The following is a 6,208-nucleotide window of genomic DNA, read 5'->3' on the forward strand; positions in this document are numbered from 1 at the left end:
GCATTGCCAGGTTAGCGGCTGTATATGATATCTTGAAGGTCTTTTCCAACCAAAACAATTCCGTGGCTATGGGGGCAGTTGGAAAGGGAATAGAGAAGCAGAGCTAAGAGGAGGTATGCATGACTGGTTATGGGGCTACAGACACTTCATTTTGAAAGTACAAGCAAAATCTCTCAGTACCAGAACCTGAGATTCATTTTATATGCTGCCTTACTGTGCTCCATGTAATAAAGAAAGTCCAGACCTCATAAGGACCAAATCCTGTAACCTCACAACTCCTATTTGAAGTCTGAATAACTGTTGTATGCTTCCCTGACAAAGACAAAAGCTTTGTGTTCCAGTCTTTCTGGTTGGAAACACGAAGTCTTTCACTAAAATAAACCTCTTTCGCCCAGTAGCTGAGACACATTAAGCATAAAGAGCCTGCCCATGCTATCAGCCATGCTCCTGTGGCAAGGATGGTATGTAAGTAAGTTGCAGTAAGCTTCCTGAAGATTTCCAAGGTAAAACTGAGACTGTTTTCTCCTCCCCACTGATTTAGATTAGTTCATTCTTCCTAGGAAACAATTACTGCTTCATTTTTCATTTTCCAAAGACAATGCTTGGATTACCTTGGAGTTTGGAGTTGAGGGAAAAATAAAGGCTGTTACACCTCATGGTGTCATCTTTCTGCTCTAATGCTGGCTGCAGGCTGAATGTTGCCTCGTGGTCGTGTAGGAGAGTGTTACACAAGCACACAGTATAGAAGTCGCTGCTGTTTATATGACCCACAGGGACTATCCAGCTGCAGAGGTCTGCAGGGTGCAAGGCTGCATTCCCCATTTCTTTTCCCTCCCCACATGAAATATTTCATAGTGCATTCAGAATACAAGTTTGTGCTTTTATAGTCTGACCTTTTATAAATGACATAGATGGCTGGAATCTGTCCAGACAGTTTTTATTGCAGCAGCACTAGGACTGCTTCATTATTAATCTCTCTCCAGACGTGGCAATGGTTGCTCCCTTTGCAGATAAGACTGTGACCCTGCACATGGTGGGATAAGGAAGAGACCAGTACAAAACCCCAGCTGCCTTTGGCAGCTTTCTATAGTGCCAGTAGTTGGGGTGTCTGTTCCTGACAATGAGAAAAAGCACTTAGCTTCTCTTGCAGTATTGCTTAAGAAGGGCCTGGCTTGCCCGCTGGGATCCATTTTAGAACTGTGAACCTTGAGGAAAGGAAGGCAAATCTCTGTAATCCGGAATAAAGCATGTAAATTCCTGAAAGAATCCAATTTAGATATGCTCTTCATTTAGACATTTAGGCCACTTTAGCCATTGCACTCTTTCATAAAAAGCTTTGGGGATCCCATTCTATTCAGGGAGCTTGCTCACATGCATCTTTCCTTAGAGTCCAGTTTCTCCTTGGGATTTCTATATGATTGTTATAAAAACTATTTCAGTTTAATCTCTTTGTATACATCACAGATACACTGTTTCTAACATGCTAAACAAGAAGAGATCTCACATAAAAACAGAAGACTTGAATCAGTACACTTTAATATGGCTGTTTGCAAAAAAAAAAAAAAGCCTGTAAAAAAAAACACCACTATATATCTATCTAAAAGCAATTCACAGTAGTAATGCAATTTCATTGTTTGCCAACTATTTGGAGGTTGAATCGGGCTTTTGGCAATCTGATAACTTGAGTAAACAACTCTAAACCAAGTCTTAACCTTCCCCCTTCTTTAAATAAAGCTCAGTTTGTGATATGGAATGTGAATTGTTTTGACTGTTAAGCCATTCCAAACTCAGAACCCACCCATCACAAATGTGTTGAAAGAAGAATATATTTCAACAGTGCAGCAGACTCCTTGAGTACAGTAGAGCAGCAGTCTTCAATCAACCAGAGTTTCTTTCCAGAAAGAGAAAATGAAAGCATAAGTGCCATACACATTTTTAAATGATTTATCTAAACTCAAAGAACTAACTTTTTTTGTGACTGATTATGGCTGCATATATGAATGGCTATGGATAACAGGTTTCTTTCACTTTTCAAAATGATGTATAACAATGTTCCATGCAGAGACTTTCTATTTACACATCTGTTCAGCACCTGCCTGTAATTACTTACTTCGTTTTTATTATTGGGCTTGTCACCGTATTAATGTAGCTGTACATCCAAATTGATTGTAATTACAAATTTCCTGAAAAAGCTTGGTTTCTGCAAGTATTTAATTAAACTGATATCCCAAATTAAAAATAATTATGTAACTGTACTCCACTACAATAACACATGCATAGCTCTCTCCACACACAAAATGGATATTTCACATAATTCATACAATATGTGAATTAATATTGTAAAATGAAAGGTCAGTCTACACTAGAAAAGGAGGGATAATTGACTTCAGTATTTAGAAACCTGACATATTTCAATTAAGAAAGCAATTTGTCACAAACTTCACAAATCAAGGAACAAGTTAGCAATGGTTTTAATAAATAAAGATGTTGAAAAGTAAGCCTATTCCTTCTTGTGGCATAATTTTGCTTGAGTAAATGGTTTATATAGAAAGCTTCCCATTTCTAGGTCATGAGGTCATATCTAGTACCCCTTTAGTAACTACTGATGTTTATTTCCATCTAATTGCTGTTTGGAAGCCTCTGACACAGGTAGTAGCCTCAGCTGAGCAGTTCTTTCACATACACACACCAAAAAACCCCCACCAAACAAAAAAAGCAACAAAAAAACAAAAAAAACAAAAAAAAAAAAAAAACAAAAAACAAAAAACAAAAAACAATTACACTGCTCTTGAAATCTCTTTGGTCTTAGGATAAATCAGAGATAAGCTGGTCCTGGCTCAAGGACCTGAACAGCCTACACTGAACTTACCTTCCCCAGTGAGTCTGATCCTAGTGGGACAGTCATAGACACCAGTGACCTGGAAACCTTTTCTTTTGCATCACCAAGTGACCACTGGGACAGACCTGGGCTGGACATGGTGACACAGGGATGCCTGTCAAGAATTTATTTCTTCTCATGGGAGGACAGAGACATTTTGAAGGGAAACTTTCATGTTTGCTCTTGAAAATTAATAATTAAAAAAAAAATGCAGTACATCACCTGAGGGACAGTCAAGTAGTGTCAATACAGAAGTTTCTGGAGTTATTGTGCAAAACCTGCTCCTCAGGAACCCAAAATTGCCTTTGCTTTTTTCCAGTCTTTCTGCAGAGCCCTGTCAGGCATGTAGGATGGTCGAGCCTGGGAGGGAAAGGAGAACTAGGTGAAATCACTGAAAAATAGTCAAGTTTTGGTCTGATACCTGCTGAATTTCTTTCAATAGGTTCATCAAATTCACAGGCTTTTGTACAGGACACGTAGGTTCCATGAGCAAGCCTTTTTTGTTGGAAAATTTCCAAAATGTTTGCTCTGACACTGCTCATGCTTATCTTGAAGTAAATTGCAGGATCTGTATTCCACAATGGTTGAGTTAATCCGTTCAGAAACAGTAATGCCAATGAATATATCTCCACTGAACAGCAAAGTTATGATCTGGGGTTTGAACTCTCATAGTTCAAAGAAAATGTGAAACAGGCTTTAGATTTGATCCACTATGGCTGTAAGAGCTGAGAATGAAATACTGCTCCAAGCTTTTGGAGCATTGCTCTCAGCCATTCCCCGTAGGATTTGGTTTGAATTCTTACCTACAATTTTGTCAGCAATAACTATGTTCAGATTTTTTTTTTTAAACTGCAAATAGGTAATTGTGTTCCCTATGCAGCACACATCCTGAATCTCTCTGATCTCACTCCCACTTTCTGAGCATGTTACTGATACTGCAGTCAGCAGAAAAACAGATTGAAGTGTTATTTAAATGATCACCATTTAAACTCAGAGGAGATGTCTGTGGAAAATTCTGCTTTCTGTCATTGCTTGCCTCAATTTCTTGTCTTCATCCATAGAAAAACTTCACTGAAATTGAAGGACATCCATATATGATGATGGGTTAATGACCAGAGTTTCCAGATGCGTATCTAGAGCATCACTGGTGGGTATGTAGAATTGCAGTGAGAGAAGGGAGAAATGGAAAAGAAAGTTGGCTTTTCAGTGTAGAGAATCACCTTTTCCTTCCCTTGCTGGTGCTTTTCAGCACTTCTCCACCTGCAACATGAAGCTTAAAAGGAGCAGAAAGAAACATTTCTTTGCCATGTCTTGCAGTAACCTGTCTTCCCTAACTATTTAATGTTTCTCATGCAAGTAAAAGTTTGAAAATTTGTTTTGGGATCCAAATCTTCAGACAAGATTCTAAGGTCCCAAAAGCATACTGTGTTTCTAGAATTCCTTACTCACCTTCCTGAATGTACACCTTTCCACTTTGTATCAGGGTTCCACCTGGGCAAATCTAGCAATGCTGATGAAAATTTAAAAAAAAGAGTCAACTTTTCAAGCAAAGCTATTTCCTGATCAAAGTTCTCAACATAGTTTGTCACAAAATAGCCAACTTGAATTAGAAACTGACATTTTCTTTGTTTGTCTGTGAGGTGCATCTTAAACACTATCCTGAAATGAAATGGTAATTGTTATATGTTCAGGAATAATATTTGTTCTGGCATTCTCTATTGTCCATTCACATTAAAATTTTTTTTCTGTTTCTGCATTACCATATACTTGGCAGGTACAGCAAAGTAAACAGTAGCATAGTAATCAATCCAATATCGTTGGAAAGAGGCTGAAGGGAAACCTTTGTTGTTGTGGAAATCCAGCCATGATAGAAAACTCTGTGCCTCTCTTTGCCTATAGGAATTGGTTGGAAACTGAGTGAATTAGGAAATAATGCTTATAAATTCACTTATGAATTACTGGTTTTATCCCAAAAAGCACTTTTATTAACAGCCCAAATTAAAAAGTGTTCAGAGTTCAAGCACAAGCTTAAAAGAAAACATATGATTAAATGCATATTCTCATTGGGAAGTGTTAATAAAAGTCTGGTTTTCACTCTTGTGCCTGATACTGACAGGGCAGCTTATGCTCAGAACCAAGGGACAGAGGGCTTTCTGTAAGGAAAGATGTTTAATTCACCTTTATCTGCATTAAAGATCATAGACACATAAAATGGCTGCCTTTTGCAGATGGAAATAATGGATCTACTTCTTATCTGTTGTTCCAAGTTCCAATTGAGGACTATAGGTGATTTCTCTTACAGCTTTTTCCTTCCACTCAGCACTGACAGAAAAGTGTGATAACTCATTGTGACCTTCCTTCAGGCAGCTAGCAGATCAACCAAACACTCACCAGGTGATTATGGATATTGGAAAGTAATGTGTTGTCCTGCAAAATGTGTATCTCTGCATCTCTTGGAAGTAAATATTTGTGTGAGTAGATGTGATCTTGGATTACACCCTGGCTTTAACCAGGGTTTGGTCTCTTTCTCATGATCCCACACCATCTGGATCCTGTTCAAGGACTTTTGAGTAGTAGGGAATTGTGTAAGTTTTCATTTCTATATGTCAAATGCCTACTCTACAGTCTACTTAAGAGGCAGGGGATGACTCTGAGATTATTTGGAAAGCTCTCAGCACCCGAGACAATGTCATACAGTGCTTCCATAGTATTAAAAGCAAAACCACATTGCTCAAAGGAGTTATAATCCCCATATAGCAACCTGTAGAGCAAGTTTGTCCAACTCCCTGGGTCAGGTCTGCAGACCCAGCCATATTTCTCTGAGCCTCTGCCCCAGGATGCTACCAAGAAACAGGGCTGCAATCAGGTTCCCTTCTCCCTGTTCCAGGGGCTTTCCCACAAGTTAAGGGGAAGGTACACATCCAGGAAGAGTTCCTTCCCATCTAATCCCCTCCCATAGACATATCCCTCAAGTCTGCACTAAAAAGCCATTTAAAATGCACCCCAAAAAGTTCCCTATTCAGCTATGATAAGAACACTAAATACATAAAGGATTCATCCATGCTGACCAGCATGATGCTGGTCATCAAAGCCAGGACCATGAAGCACAGGAAATAAAATACCACCTTCACTCTTCCTACATGAAGAGCTTCCTACCAGCTGGAAGCCAACCTGACCACAGTGCTAGAAGTGCCAGCTCAGATCTTCCCTACCCAACCAGGGCATCCATGGCCTTAGGAAGTCACTTTGGCTTCTGAGGCTGTGTTCATCAGCTGGGAGGGCACCTCTCCTTCTGCCTGCTCTTGCCAGGGGCTGATGATGCTGGCTTAG

This window comes from Calypte anna, chromosome 3, assembly GCF_003957555.1.
Source record: "Calypte anna isolate BGI_N300 chromosome 3, bCalAnn1_v1.p, whole genome shotgun sequence".
NCBI classification, from domain to species: Eukaryota; Metazoa; Chordata; class Aves; order Apodiformes; family Trochilidae; genus Calypte; species Calypte anna.